Source organism: Capsicum annuum, chromosome 2 (genome assembly GCF_002878395.1).
Source record: "Capsicum annuum cultivar UCD-10X-F1 chromosome 2, UCD10Xv1.1, whole genome shotgun sequence".
Taxonomy (NCBI): domain Eukaryota; kingdom Viridiplantae; phylum Streptophyta; class Magnoliopsida; order Solanales; family Solanaceae; genus Capsicum; species Capsicum annuum.
The window spans coordinates 101890086-101907887 of NC_061112.1; the positions used below are offsets into that span (position 1 = coordinate 101890086).

General features: G+C 26.4%; 1 pseudogene; it reads right to left on the reverse strand.

The window, feature by feature from the left end:
* Nucleotides 1–15609: 15609 nt before the first annotated feature.
* LOC124896222 overlaps nucleotides 15610–17802 on the reverse strand; it is an 11338-nt pseudogene continuing 9145 nt past the window's right edge.

Consider the following 17802-nt stretch of genomic DNA (forward strand, 5'->3'; position numbering starts at 1 on the left):
AAATTTTAAAAATAATTTTAATTTATATTCGTGGTCAAACACAACTCTAACTTCACTTCAAAAAATTATGATTTTCATAACCAAACGAGACCTGAGTAGTATGAGAATTTTATCAACTTATTATTTATAAAACTTTCAGAATGTGATATTTTGTTCGAGTATGTTGAATAATAGTAATTTTTGCATCACAAGAGATAAAAATTTAACTAGGTCAAATAGAGTTCATATTTGTATTAGGCTACTTAATGAGATATTGATAAAATATAGAATCATGATATTAAAATAATCATTAAGAAAAGTAGTATAAATTAATCATTTCTATAATGGTATAGATATAGATGAGTTAAATTTTGTAAGATAGTAAAATAAAAGTGTAAAATGTATAACATTAATGATTCATTTCTAAAAGTTGACGACATTTTTTAAATCTAAATTTTTCCTCACTAATAATTTAAATTAATAATACATTCTTACTAAATTTTCTAATATATAAAAGGGCGAAGGAAGCAGGTGAAGATCCTCATGTTTACTTGCTTCGTGATTTTACTTATCACTTTTATTTAATTATTATATATTATTTAAGTATTTTTTAAAAAATTAATAATATTTAATTAAAAAAATAAAATAGACATTTATGATATGTTTGTTTCAACTGCGTCAATCGTAATTTTACTATTTCATTTCTAATTAATTATTATAAGTCATCTAATTATTAAAAAAATTAATACTATTTAATAAAAAGGTAAAATAAATAAAAATAATAATAAATTAACTATTGATGTTTTAAATGAATTTGACATCCTATATGAAGCCCGCTTAAATTTTTTCACACCTATTTTTTATATTAATTTTACTATATCACCTCTAATAAGTTATTATGAGTATGCTTCGCCGCTTCAATCGTGATTTTACTATATCATCCCTAATTAATTATTGTGGTCATCTAAGCATTAAAAAAAATATGTATTAAAAAGAATAAAATAGACATAAAATGATATGTCAACATAAAAAATTTGATGAACTATCGAAATTATATTAGTATCACATAAATTGAGATAGGACAGAGAAAGACATAAAGTAACATATATTATTTGAAAATAAGATAAAATGTATTGTAAATAAAAATATTAAGAACTTAATATAAAAAAATATATAAAAAAAATTGATTGATTGTAGAAATTTTATTTGTGCCATATAAATTAGGACGGAGTGAGTCTTATTGAAAAATTATGTTAAAAAATATTATAAATCACATAATTAACAACTTAAAAAATTTAAAAGATATAAAATATTTAACTGACTCTCGAAATTATATCAGGGTCACTTAAATTGAAATAAAAAAAAGTATTATAAATCACAATATTTATAACAACAACAACAAATCCAGTGTATTCCCATAAAGTGAGGTTTGAAGAGGGTAGAGTGTACGCAGTCCATACCACAACCTCAGATGAATTGAGAGGTTGTTTCCGATAGACCTCGGACTCAGGACAGATAACAAATATAACAAAACATAGAAGCAAACAACAAACAAGGGGTGGCACACCGCTGGATAATAAAGAAAACCAGACACCCACAAAGTAAACATCACCAAAATACCACAAACAAGAGGCTACAAGACACTACAAGACCAATACAAATTGAGCACTCTTTCCTACTATTACAAACGTACTCCTACTTACTAGCCCTCTACAAGACCAATACAAATTGAGCACTCTTTCCTACTACTACAAACGTACTCCTACTTACTAGCCCTCTAAATGTAGACTTTTTTTGAAATGACAAAACAATCCTTAATTGTCCCACATAATCACTCTTCTATAAAGTAAGAAAAATAATATATATATATATATATATTGTACTTCATTTCGTTATGAGTCATTTCTATTGGTGATATATAAATGGACTAAAAATTTTCAGATGTACCTTTTGTATTGTTGCATTATAAGTGTTTTATAAGTGGACATATGTTATTAAAGCAAAAGAGACAAAACATTTTTGCCATTCCCTTTTAATTGAATTCCTATGGACATAATTATGTTTGACTGTATTTTTATAGTTATGTATCTATATATACAACTCCAAGTGAACACATATGAATTATATTCATTGAATGAATGAATACGATTGATAACGAAAAATTAGTTACATTAACTAAAAATGATAATTAAGTAAAAAAAATTACGAGTAATAATTAAATAGCAAATTATAATCATTTATTTTTCTTAAAATTAAAATATTGATCCCGTAATTAGGTCCTTCAATATCTAGTTTTTTGGGGGGATAAATTACACAAATTTTAAACTTAAGACACCATATTACCAAATATCCCTTACCCTTTTAAAAATTACATAAAATTTCTTTTTGCTACTTTAGTGCTGATACATGATGTGCTGTAAATCTCATACCCTTTTTTTCTCTCCTCCATTAACGCGATTTTCTCTCATCTTTTAATGCATATCATTTTTTTTCCACAAATTTCTCCCCTAAAAATCTCTCCTATATCAGCAGATTTTGAGTTAACTTTCTTCTCCACTACTTCAACTGATTTGAACCATAATCTTTCATCGTTAAATTTTAAAATTTTTCAACTACATTAAAAAGGTTAGTTGTTTGTTTATGTGGGTTTTAAGTTAGTTTTTAACAAGACAAGTCAATATTCATATATGCTTTAACTTCTTTTGTGTTAATTTTTTTTATCTTCAATGACTAATGAAGATTCACCCTCATTCATCTTGGAGATTTTCTTAATTGAAACACAAAAAGGTGTTCCTGGTAGTAATCAAGTTCTAGATTTTTACTCCAGGCAACTTTGATTACACCGAATTAGGTTTTAGCAAAAATAGGTCAAAGCAGCGCAATGACCCTGAAAAATTAAAGATTTTAAGACAAGTTTTTGATGTTAAAAATCAAGATTCCTACATTCAAATAAAAGATGAGGAGAAAATAAATTATATCCCCAAATCTCTGTTGAATCAGGTATTGTTATCGCAAGTGATACGTATATATGGTAAACATAAAAGAATCGATTGATAGATATATAAAAGTATTTAGCTATTCATATATGCTTATAATTTAATGGTGATTCATATAAATGATATATGTTTTATCATTATATGGATATTATGGTGATTCATACAATTTATACAATTTTTATGTTTTTAATGGGTGATACATATTATATTAATGAGTGATACATATAGTGTTCTGGTGATTCATATGGTTGTTACAGTTATTGTTTTAATTAATGGGTAATTCAAATGCTATTATTGAGTGATACATTTTTTTCACATTGAATGTTTGATACACATTTTGATATTTAATTGGTGATACATATTGTCATACAGTGTAAGAGTGATTCTCTATGCATCAGATTTTTGGCGATACATATGTGATAATACTTTCTATACTTATTTTATTGTTGTTGTAATTTATAAATATGTGATACATTTGACATATGAATCATCTTCAGATTTGTGTTATTGTCAGTTTTTGTTGTTGGCAGAACGTTAATTTAGTTGTGAAAAAATGACTTGCCTGAAACTTATGGATTGGTAGTGCACACAACATCAATGTAATAGATAGGCTTAAAGAAATTTTGAAGGATGAATGAATCAAAATTTTCAGAAGCACTTGTTTTGGGTCATTTCTGGACCTCCCTAATTGTAACTTTCAAGGATCGATAGCAAGGTGTTTGATGACCTTAGAGGTCCAATACTCATATCAGGATCAACTAAGGGTATTGATCAATAATACAATTCTTTGATTTTCTTTGTACGAGTTTGCTATTGTTATCGGGTTGAAATGCATCGACAACAAAGATGATTTCAATTGTTTAGACTTTTCACCATGTCAACTATAAAAAATATATTTTCGTATACATTTGATGTTCAAATTGTTGATGGTATTGTGTATCAAACAAGCGGCACGTTGTACGTATTATTTATTCTTTTAGATAGCAAATTTTTACATAATAGCTCACAACAATCCATAAACTACATATTGTTCTGTTTTCAGGGATTGTGGTTTGTTTATAGCAGCATATGCTGAATTTTTAAGTGATGGACATCAAATACCTTCTTGAGAGTTTGATCCATAAATGCATCGTACCAGATACGCACCATTGTTATGAAATTATGGTGTGAATAAGTCATCTAATGAATATGTTAGTGACAATCAAGATCCGCTTAGGCCTAAACTCACCTTCATTCTATCCGAGGATACAGAGATGATTGATATCGAGCTGTAGTTGTCTAGTATTTATTGTTTGACAAAAGAATTGTGGTTTCTTATATTTGTGGATTTCTGGATATTTCGTTTCTTATGTTTGGGGATTTCTGGATATTTCAAGACAACCAGTTTTATATATTAAATTTTCAGTATTTTTGTTGTTAATGTCATGACATTTTAGCTTATGAAATGAAGCGTTTCATGTTTGTCGACCATATTATTTTATCTGTTGTGTTATGATTGTGTTTGCCATCGTTTAGTATGTGTTTGATACATATGTTTGATTCATATAAAATATAAGGAATTATTAATGGAACCTTTGTGAAATACATATATAGCTGCTTAATTTCTTATCAACTATGTTAAGGAGTTTAATTGAAATACCATTTATGTTGAAATGTCTTAACAATGAATCACACATTACTAATATGAATCACATGTCTTTATTGAACGCTTAATATGAATCATATATCAGTCACAAATGTATTAATATGTATCACTACAAAATAATATATTGTAAATGTATCACCCACATTCCAGTTGTGTTAACTTGCCTTAACAATAAATCACGCATTACTAATATGAATCATGTAACTTTTATGAACGGTTAATATGAATCATATAAAATTCATAAAAAATTTAATATGTATCACTTGCAAATAATATGTTGAAAATGTATCACAAATTTTTCAGTTGTGTCTAAATGTCTTAACATTGAATCAGCAATTACTAATATGAATCACATAAATTTCATGAACGCTTAATATGAATCGCATGACATTCATAAATTTTTTAATATGTGTCACTTTTAATTATCAGATGAAAATGTATCACCAGTAATCATGAGCTGTTAAAATCTCTTAACAATATAACAAGAATTGGTGGTATGAATCACATAAATATCATGAACTCTAACATATCTGCATCTGAGAATAGTTCTAATGAATTATAAACATTGATTTTAAAAAATATTTATGATTTTGTTGAAAACAAAATATCTCAAGCAACAAATTTTTGAGAATTTAACAAAAGTTATTGAATTCAAAATATTGAACTAAGTAAACAAGTCTGGGTCCACTTCAAAGAAAAATGTCACATCTCTATTGGGAAGTAGTTGCAAGTTCGTCTGTTATACCCTTCATGCCCACACTTTCCACAACGATTTGAGGTTGATGAAAACTTTTTGCCACTTTTCTTTTGTCTTTCTTTCTTAGGTCCTCTTGGTGAACGATTATATTTTTGAGGCAAAACCACATCTTTCAATACCTCCAGTGGTACATGCCAATCTCGTTTATCGGGCATTGGACACAGTGGCATTTCATAAGTCTTGACTAGTATCTCCTTCTTGTAGTAATCAGAACAATATGGCTTCATTTCCTTTACATGTTTGCTTTTCAAAATAGCAATAGCATGCGCGCATGGTATCTCGTCAAGTTGAAATCTACCACAGTTGCATGTTCTATTATCCAACCTAACTTTATATTTTCTTTCTTATTCATACACACTCTATATGTAGTTAGTTGATTCTTTAACCTGAAAAATATTTTTTCATATAGAGTTATGTTAGTCAACATAATATATGAATCATAAACATTACAGATTAATTAAATATAAAGAATGAGATTTCAAGTTGTGGCATACTTTTACAGATGTATCAAAATGATACATATGATTTTCAGATGTATCACTTTGATACATCTGTTATCAGAAAAGCTAAAATAGACTGCAAAGCAACTTAGTTACAATGTAATAAATGTCAAATAACTTAACATCATACGTGATGATTTTGCCTCGTTCAATTGAAGAATGTATCACCATTTTTCTGACATAAAAACATCATCTACCGTATGAATCATCATTTTACAAATATAATGATAACATAAGTATCATTCATATGAATCATCTTTACTCCCTAAAACTCCAGAATGGTTATGCGTTATCAAAAAAATACAATGCACAGTAAGCAAGTAATTATATGAATCACATACTACAACATACAATATATAAATCCACTTTTATAAAAAAAATTAGTAAAACTTAACTTGCAAACAAATAAAATCAGCAATTTCATGTAATTTAGGCAAATGTATCACTACAATTTTCAGATGTATCAATTATCAATTCAATCAAAAATTGAAGATGAAAAACTAAAATCAAATCTCTGTTTGTCAGATCTCTCAGCTCTAAAATTAAACATGTGCTTGATTGCATAATTACGCATTATCGATACAAGAGTAGCTTTATTTTTATACTTTTTATCACCTTTACAACACTATTATAACAATCACTTATTTGTTCTTCACCATCCATATCAACAAGAGACAGAGATTCAATGTTACCACTACAACTACTGCAAGTTCAGACGACTCAACAATATCATGACACTCAATTGCCATACCATCCGCTTCAAAATCATCACTACCAATTACAATATCACTTGTTGTAATAAATAGTGAATACTTTCGAATACAGGTTCACTCACAATTTGCAACTATCATAACCTGAATTAAAAAAAATACTAAATCAAAAATATTTTGAGTATCACTAATCAATAAAATTAAAATACCTAAGAATTCCATTGCACTAAGTTCAAAATAAAAAACAAACTTGCTTGATGGCGAGCAGTTCACCAGAATCGAGATTCATTCCAATATAAACCTGTCCAAAAGCACTGCATCCAATCTCATCTTTCCTCCACCGTGTAGGAACTGCAGCCTCCGCATTACTGTCATCTTTTAAAAGCCATTTTCGGTGAACTGCAAACCCCGAAATGACGCAACAACATAGTCATGAGTTTCATTGAAGATAATCAGAAAATTAAGAAGGAAGAACGATGTTTTTTTGGGCAAATTCAAAATGATTAAGCTTGTAATCTGGCTTGCTTCAAAAATTTTGATTTGCTTCAAATTTAAAATCTGATCGAGTGGAATTGCATATTTTGCGCTTGTAACAGTTTTGGTGTGATTTGCGTCGCAGAATTAAACAAAATCAGTTACTTCCAAAAATAAAGATCTAATTTATTTTAAATGTATCACTTTTTTATATGTATCACCGTATACCATATGTATCACTATTTCAAAAAAAAAAAAAAAAGAGATAAGATGTAATTAACAAAATAGTCAAAATTTTATGTAATATCACTTAAAAATTCAGGGATTTATTTAAGTTATCCTTTTCCTATTTTATATAGAAGAGTAAATGGAGGAACGACCAAGGACAAACTTGTAATTATATTCATTATCAAGGGCAAAAGGTCTTTAACTTGAAAATATCTCTTTCTTCACTCCTTTTTTCAAACTTCTTGATATAAAATAAAAATACCTTACAAACATACCATTTGTATACCACTATACATCTTAATGCATACACTGTAACACATTATATTTTTATCTAGGTTATTATTTTCTGTGATCTCTTCTATTAGTTAACTTTATTATCAAGACTTTAGTTTTCCCATATTGATCCTTACTATTCCAAGAATGTAAATATTCTTAATTCTTCATTTGAACAAATTCGTACTTTGGACATAGATATTATTCCTCTTTATTTTATGTAATGTTGATTTTACCTTTGATATTTTCAATCCTCCATCTTTGCAATATCTTTTTATATTATATGTAATATTTTTTATTTTAGGTATTTATGGATTTTTGTTTAAATTTATTAACATTATAAGTAGAATAATTTTATAAACTTATTATAAAATATAATGCTATCTTTTATGATATTATTTAAATACTACATGTATTAAGTATATATGTATATAAGTTTTACTTATCTCTTATTTTTAATTGTGTATATAGATAAACGAGTTTTGTCATTAATTTTTATTTCTAAATTATAATTTAATGACAATATAAATGGATGATCTTTTAGGAAGTTATTATAAAATATATCTCTATTTTTTATTAATTATTTTTATTACTTATATTAAAATATATCTATAAAACTATCACTCTCTATTATTTTTAATTGTATAAATATACATTAAAGTTTTATTATTAGTAGTAAAAAATCAAATTTCGTTCATTCATTTCATTATTAAACGTCAATAATGTATGCACTTAAGTTACTATTTCTCAACTTTTTTTGTCAAACCAATAATGCTTATTTTTTCTGTTGAGATTTGTTGTATAATATTTTTTTTTAATCATGGGTTGAATGACAAGCAAGGATAAGAAATGTCATTTTAGCAAATTATATAACTTAATTCAATTTCAAGAAGTTGTACAACAAGCAAAAAATATATTAAATTTTTGAAAAGTCATTCAAGTTGTACTAAATTCTAATGGGCACGTGGAAACAACACACTGGAACAACAAAAATATTCGGTGTATATGTAAAAATATAAACTCAATTTTTGTCTTCAACTGATCATCAATTATCAGTTTTATCAGAGAAGTTTTTTTTCAAAAGATAGTATTCAATACCATGCACTTTTTTTTTAAAAAAATAATCTGAAATTTAATCTAATTACTTTTGTAGTTGCTACACTGGGTATGTTGTTGTTGTTGTACTTTTTGTAGTTGCTTCACTTTAATTCATAGCATAACTAATGTGAGTATAAACTATCTATTATTTTAGAAATTAAATAAATTAATTAATTCCAATTTTATTTTTCTTTAATATAGTAAAAATTGGATGAAATTAGTTAGTGTGATAAAAATAATTAGTATAGGTTAAATTGAAAAAAAAAATTATAAATAAAAAATAATTTATTGAATTATTAATTTTAATATTTAATAGAGCATAAAAATATCACGACAAATAAATAAATAAGATAGAATGCTTGAAATTTAAAGTAAACTAAGTAGGCGTTTGGTGATAAATATTTTTCACAATATTTTGAAATACATTTTTACTTTATTTCAGAATATTTTTTTGGTCATAAATATTTCAAAATACTTTTTCACTATTTTTGAATTTTTGAAAAACACCTCAAGAGGTGTTCCACTTTTTTGAATTTACTTTTGTACGTTTAAATTTATTTTCTTAATTTTTTTATTTTCATAAAATAACTCAATTTTCAAAAACTTCTAAAAAAATCAAATTTATTTTCAATTTTTATATTTTTTTAACTTCAAAACTCATCTCCAAAATACTATGATCAAACGGATCCTAACAGTATTCCCAAAATTTAAAAATTGTAGATCTTCATCTAAACAGAGAATGAAGTCTGTATTTTATTTCATTTTAAACTTTAGAAAATAATTTAAATAATTGAATTAATGTAAGTTTGATTTAATTTTTAGTTGCCGGATCAAATTTGATATAAAGAATAAATTATTCTTGAGTCCAATTAATGCATATTGATAATATAATATACTCTTTCCGTTTAAAAAAGAATGACCTACTTTCATTTTTAATCCGTTTAAAAAAGAATGACCCTTTTTCCCTTTTTGGCAATACTTTACTTTCAAATTTCCACATGACATGTTTAATATCACAAGATTAAAGGGCATTTTGGTTCATTTCACATAACTTTAATTTAGGACCACAAGATTCAAAAGTCTTCTTTATTATCTTAAACTTTGTGTCAAGTCAAAGGAGATAATTTTTTTAAAATGGAAGGAGTATTTAGATTATCAACATGGATAGTGGTGTAGTGTTGGAAGAAACTTCGTGTCAAGTCAAAGTAGATCATTTTTTTTAAACGGAAGGAGTATTTAGATTATCAATATAGATAGTGGTGTAGTGTTGGAATTGCTCCACCCTTAATCAGAAGTCTCAGATTTGAGCCTTGGGAATGAAGAAAATTGTGTTGGGAGCGCCACCCCCCTGCAATGCGCAATCCAAATTAGTTAGGGCATTAGTGCGAGCATCAGACACTGAGTGAAAAAACAAGAAAAATATTTTTTTTATATTTTTAAATTGATCAAATCAAAATTTAATTAGCCATAGTAAATTATTTTTCTTATTTTCTTTGTTTTCTTATTCTAAGATATCAATTAATACTTAAAATTCTATTAGAAATAGTCGAGGTAAGATTTATGTACATTCTACCATTCTCAAACCTATTTTGTGAGATTATATGTTGTTTTATCAATTCAAACTTAACATTATTTTAATAATTAATAATACGAAAAAGGGCCTAAAATGCCCTTTAACTATGTAAAATTGTGTAAAAATATCCTTCGTCTACCTATTGGGCCTAAAATGTTCTTTCCCTATACCTATTGCACCTAAAATGCCCTTCTCACCTATCTATTGGGTCTAAAATGCCTTTCTCATCTACCTATTGGGCCTATTTTGTCCTTTTACTTAGGCAAATTATATGAAAAGGTCATCCATAAAACTTAATTACATAAATAATAGTACTTTTTCGATATTAAAAAATTAAAAGTTTTTTTCTTCATATATAGAAATTTTAAGAAATCAAAAAAGATAATTATAATTCTTAATTTAATGCAATAACTAATTAACAATTCACCTTAATTTAATAGATATATTTTCAATCTTCAAATTAAAAGTAGAAAATATAATCCTTGCTTTCAAATATTTTTCTCTCTTATATTCGAAATTCGTATATTTTTAAATAAACTAAGTATTTCATTATTTGCTCGTATATGTTTCGTTTTATTTTCATGTATGTTAATCATCTACTATTATTTTATTATTGTGTATTTTTACTTCTAATGTAATGGGGTAACCATAATTTTTTATGGATAAATATTTATGTAGTAAAAATTATTTTGTTGGAAGTACAGATATATCACATATTTTTGTTGTATAAATATAATTAATGTAAAAGTCAGATTATTATTATATAATTTATGAGATAAATATTCATGATATTTTTTATAAAATTTTTGCACCATTTGCACCATTTGATATAATATCAAACACCATTTGCACCACTTGATATAATATCAAACACCATTTGATATTATATCAAATGGTACAAAAATTATATAAAAAATATAATAATAATTTGACTTTGACATTAATTATATTTATACAACAAAAATATATGATATATCTGTACTTCCAACATAATGATTTTTATTCCAGAAATATTTATTCATAAAAAATTATGGTTAACCCATTACATTAGAATTAAAAATACACAATAATGAAATAATACTAGATGATTAACATACGTGCAAATAAAATGAAACATACACGAGCAAATAATGAAATACTTAGTTTATTTAAAAATATTTAAATTTTGAATATAAGAGAGAAAAATCTTTGAAAGCAAGGATTATCTTTTTCACTTTTAATTTGAAGATTGAAAATATATCTCTTAAATTAAGGTGAATTGATAATTAGTTATTGTATTAAATTAGGAATTATAATTATCTTTTTGGATTTTTTAAAATGGCTATATATGAAAAAAAAAAATTATTTTTGTAATATCGAAAAAATACTATTATTTATGTAATTGAGTTTTATGAATGACTTTTTCATATAATTTGCCTAAGTAAAAGGGCAAATAGACCCAATAGGTAGATGGGAAGGGCATTTTAGACCCAATAGATAGGTGAGAAGGGCATTTTAGGTTCAATAGGTAAACGAAAAGGGAATTTTAGGCCCAAAAGGTAGACGAAGGGCATTTTTGTATCATTTTACATAGTTGAAGGACATTTTAGGCCCTTTTCCGTTAATAATATTGAACAAGCAATAATTTATGTGCAAAGAATGATAAAGAAAAAAGTACAAGAACCATGTTCTTAATAGATCTTCCATAGAAAATAAAGGAGTTAGGAACACTATAGGAAACTCACTAAATGTACGATGTGATTTTTAACTTTCTTGAATATAGTATATTTCATGTATAATTCAATTCAATCTAACAAATAAAATTATATTTTAAGTTGCGATAAATTTATGTCATTATATGATATTAAAAAAACAAATTAAATTTTAGCCTCAGTGCTTTAGAATTAGAACAGTAAGAAATAAATATTTTCATAATAGATACCAATAATACTTAAAAATATTTGTGAGTTAAATAACTTTACATACAATATTTATTTATGCTAAAATTTTGATTGATACCAATAGAATATTGGTCAGTATTTTTGTATTAAACTTTTTGTATATACAAAATAAATGTAAAGTTTGTAATTAATACATTGAACCTTAAAATTATGTAGTATATATATATTTGATGACCTGCCTTTCAATTTCGATAGATTTGCAGCATCAGGGAAGATATCTGAATCGGACGGATTGAAATTTGTTTTCACCATTTGCTTTGTTAGGGTCGTTTGGTAGAGTGTATAAAAATAGAGCAAAATATAGTATATTAGTAATGCTTGTATTAACAATGCTTGTGTTAGCTATGCTTGCATTAGTTATGCTTGTATTTTTCTTATACAGTATTTGATTCGATGTATATTTTGGAAATGATGCAAAAAAAATTTCGAGAGATAATAGTGTCTTTAATCATGTTAATGCATGAATTAAATCCATTGCATTACTAATGCCATAAATTTTGAGGTATTAATACACACTTCAATACACAATAGAGTATACAACTAATGCAAACATTAGTTATACATAGGGTGAAAAGATATACCAAACAAGGTACTACTAATACACATTAAACTAATGGATGTATTAACTTTTCAATGTACTCTACCAAACAACCCCTTAAAGTCTAAAACATGACAAAATCTAACCATATTTCAGCTAGGGGTGGGCATAAATACCGAAAATCAAAAAATCGAACCGAACTAATTCGGTTTTTTGGTTTCGTTTTTTCGATATTTCGGTTCGGTGTTGGTTTATTTTTTTTTATAATTTCGGTATTCGGTTTGGTTTTCGGTTATTGATGTTGTATATTTCGATTTTCGGTTTAAACCGAATTATTAATATACAGGCTAAGCCCAATTAATTTAATAGCGTACTACAGCCCAATTGCTGAATGTTGATTCAACCCAAGTTTATTAGTTATTACTATATTGGTCTAAGTGTCTTAACACTTCCCAAATCTCAAAATTCTTGGATTCCTAATTTTTGTTTGTGTCTCCAAGTGTGTAGTATAATAATAGTCTAGTATCAGTTTGGCCATAAAATCATAAAATGTGATAAAGATGACTCAGAATCATGTAGCCAAGTGTGTAGTCTATATTTTTTCCTAAGTTCGTATTAAGTTGGAGACAAAAAAACATAATATATAGTTTGATTTGTTATATTTTTAAGTGGACACTGTCACTTTCCAAACTAAAAAAAGTGCACCATGTTGTTTCATATTATGAAAAAAAAAGTCCTCAAACGTGATAATATAGTATGACAATCTGCAATAGACGAAGCATTAAGCAAGGGGCTGCAAGCTCAATAAACTTGGCTTTAAATTTTAATAGTTTAATGCTTTATTAATGTATTTGTGATTGTATCATCTTAATTTGGTCTGAAAAAGTGAAAACAAAAAATTGGGCTAGTGTTTTTTTTGTGTGTGTAAAAAATGGTTTTGACAATTAATTTTATATTTCAATTAATTTTTAATCTTAAAAAATAGTCCAATTTACAAATTTAATTTAGCCCATTAAACAAGCCCAAAACCGAAAAACTGAAGTTATTAAAGTGAAACATAACCGAACTGAACAAATTCGATTCGGTTTTCGGTACACCTATTACAATAACCGAAAACCGAAAAAACCAAATTAAAAAAATCGAAACCAAAACCGAACTGAATTACCGAACGCCCACCCTAATTTGAGCCTTTGAATTCTCGGAGAAGTGGGCTTGTAAGAAGAAATTTCTGGTGGTATAGGATTTCCCTTGAAGATCGTATACAATCTCAGTGCTTAAAGTATGGAAGGACAACTGTAGTACATAGACTGTTGTAACAAATATGACTTTTTTTTTTTAGCCCAATTCAGATTTTTTAAAAATTGGATATTGGTTAAAAATTGGATATTGGTTAACAATCTCAGTGATTCATCATTTAAAGTTCAACTAATTTAGATTTGGATTGGATAAAACTATTTCCTTTTTTACCCATCCTTCATTTGCGCTTCCATACCACTTCTAATACTTGGGCATAAAGAAATAGGCCGCTAGTGTCACCGCCATTGTCAACGGCTGACAAGTCAAAGATGCAATATATATAGAGAGAGGGAATAAGCAGGCAGCAGATCGAGCTTGTGTTCTCTGTTTCAGCTGCTTTAATCGTGATTTTATTATATCGTTCATAATTAATTATTATAAGATTTAAATATTAAAAATTATTACAAAGTCATTTAAATATTAAAAATTTAATAATATTTAATATTAAATTAACTTGACGTCTTATATGTGATTCACTTAATTTTTTTTCACAAGTATTTTTTTATAATAATTTTGCTATATCACTTTTAATTAGTTATTATAAGTCATTTAGGACATGTCTGCTTCACAACTTCAACCATGATTTTACTATATCACTCCCTGATTAATTATTATGGTCATTTAAACGTTGTGTCAAGTAGACTTCAATCGTGATTTTACTATATCACTCCCTAATTAATTATTACGGCCATCTAAACATTATGTCAAGCAGGCAGCAGGTCGACGCGCCTGCTTGTGCTGCCTGCTCCAGCTGCTTCAATCGTGAATTTATTATATCTTCCCTAATTAATTATTATAAGTCATTTAAGTATTAAAAAAATATTATAAAGTCATTTAACTATTAAAAATTTAATAATATTTAATATTAAATTAACTTGACGTCTTATATGTGATTCATTTAAATTTTTTTTCACAAGTATTTTTTTTAGAATAATTTTGCTATATCACTTTTAATTAGTTATTATAAGTCATTTAGGACATGTCTGTTTCGCCACTTCAATCATGATTTTACAATATCACTCCTTAATTAATTATTACAGTCATCTAAACATTGTGTCATTTAAATTAGTAGTAAAATAGAAGAAACATATTACAAATCACAATAATTAAAAAGTTAAATTATTTTAAAATATAATTGACTATCAATGACACAAAATTTTGAACAAGGAGAGTAACATATATTATTTATAAATTACATAAAAAATATTAGAGAAAATGGCCAAAAGAGCTCCCAACCTTTGTCCCAAATTCCAACTACACACTTATACTTTGCGGGGATCCTATGACCCTCTTGAACATTTAAAAAATGAAATTATTACACCCCTAAAGGCTTATGTGGCAAAGAAAGTGTGTCTCACTCTCTCAGAGAGAGTGAGTAGTCCGAAAATCTTAAAAAAATATTTTTTACATTTCTTTTTAATATAAAAGTGTGTGTGTATATATATATATATATATATATATATATATATATATATATATTATTTTCATTTTATTTTATTTTATTTTTTCTTTCTTCTTCATCACCATCCCAAAATACTCTCATAAAAAACTTTAACAACTCTTCAATGGCTACCATGACCAATCTCTTTATCTTACTCATCTCTATTTATCTTCCAAACAAGTAACATTTGCTCTCCGCCTTTCGATCTTTACCATATTTCTCAGTGACAAAACATCAAATACTTTGTCTTCATCATTACACTCTTCTTCAAACTCTTCCTTCTCATCTTCCAATTCCAATAAATCACCATTTTTTTTCCTCTTCTAAGTTCGAATTCATCAACAACCCAATCTTACAAGACTTCATCTTTTCACTACATTTTCCATCAAAATCATTTTTGGAACACCCATTTCTCAATTCACTTGATTTCCCACAAAAATCACAAAAGAAATGGTTCCAATCCTTACAACACCAACTAAATTGCAAAACCCTCAATCCCAAATCAAACAACAACTCCAAAAATTTATACAATTGTCCAAGCTACCCAAACGCTAAAAACCCAAATCCCAAATCAACATTCAAACTCAAATACTTCAGGGATTCAACACAATCCATGAAAATAAAATCCAAAAATCTCTTATTGAATTCAAAAACTAAACAGAAAATGAACAAGAAATATAAAATACAAATAATCTGATGTGGGTATCAATGTTTTATATGGCACTGTTCCAAAATATAGAAATTTAAGCACAAAAAACTAACAATGAATAATACTTCTTTTTTAGTTTCTAAAAAATGAAAATTGTTGATTTTTCGTAGTATCCATTGGAGCTCCGCCGATCAGAGCTCCAAGAGACGACCATAGATTGAGGGGCCAAAAGTTAGAGAGAAGATAGAAGGTATATTAGGTTATTAAAGATGTAGAGAAAGAGAATATATATATATATATATATATATATATATATATATATATATATTAAAGAATAATAATTAATTTTTTTAATATAAAAATATAATATTACGTGAAAATTATGTGGCATGACATAGCAGGAGCGTGTTGCTCACTTTCCATTACACATCTGGGTGTGAGTTTTCGGGGGGGGGGGGGAACAATTCCATTTTAAAAATGTTTAGGAGGGTCATAGGACCTCCGCAAAGTATAAGTGTGTAGTTGAAATTTGGGGTAAAGGTTGGGGGCTCTTTTGGCCATTTTCTCAAAATATTATAAATTAGAATAGTTAATAGTTTAAAATATCTAAAAAAAAATTACTCTATTATATATTTCAAAAAATTACTATAAATCACAATAGTTAACAATTTTAAAAATTTAAAGGTCAGTCAGTCTGTTTTAGCACAACTTCATTGGTCCTTTCCCTTGCTTTCATCAATTTGTTTGTCTTATTTTGTTTATCTGGTATATATTTCAAAAAAAAAAAAAATACAAAAAAATTCCTATAAATCATAATAATTAATAACTTAAAAAATTTTAAATATAAATATTTGGATGACTCTCGAAATTTTATCTGTATCATTTAAATTGAAATAGAAGAAAGACTAATTAAAAATTTAAATTATTTTTAAAATATAATTGACTATTAATCACAAAAGTTTGGACAAGGAGAGTAACATATATCATTTGAAAAATACATAAAAAGTATTATAAATTAAAATATCTAAAAAAAATTAATCTGTTATATATAAAAAAAATATTATAGATCACAATAATTAACAACTTTAAAAATTTAAAAGATCTAAAATATTTGATTGACTCTTAAAATTATACCAGTTCCACTTAAATAGGAATAACTAAAAGTATAATTGACTATTAATGTCACAAAAATTTGGACAAGGAGAGTAACATGTATTATTTTCAAATTACCTAAAAGTACTGTAATTACAATAGTTAATAGCTTAAAATATTTTTTAAAAATAATTTGTTATAGTTTTCAAAAGAAAAAAAATTACAAATCATAACTTAAAGTTTTTTAACTATATAAAATATTTGGTTGACTCTCAAAATTATATCAGTGTCACCTAAATAGGAATATAGAAGAGGTATTATAAATCTCAATAATAAAAAATTTAAATTATTTTAAAAATATAATTGACTATTAATGTCACAAAAGTTTGAACAAGTAGGTAACATGTATTATATGAAAATTAAATAAAAATCTTGCAAATTACGTCAGTTAACAACTTAAAATAACTAAAGCATTCTATTTGTGTTATATAAATTAAGACTAAAATATAACATATATTGGGCCCGTGCTGGCACAGGCCTTCGACATCTCTCTCTCTCTTTCTCTCTCTCTCTCTCTCTCTCTCTCTCTCTCTCTCTATATATATATATATAT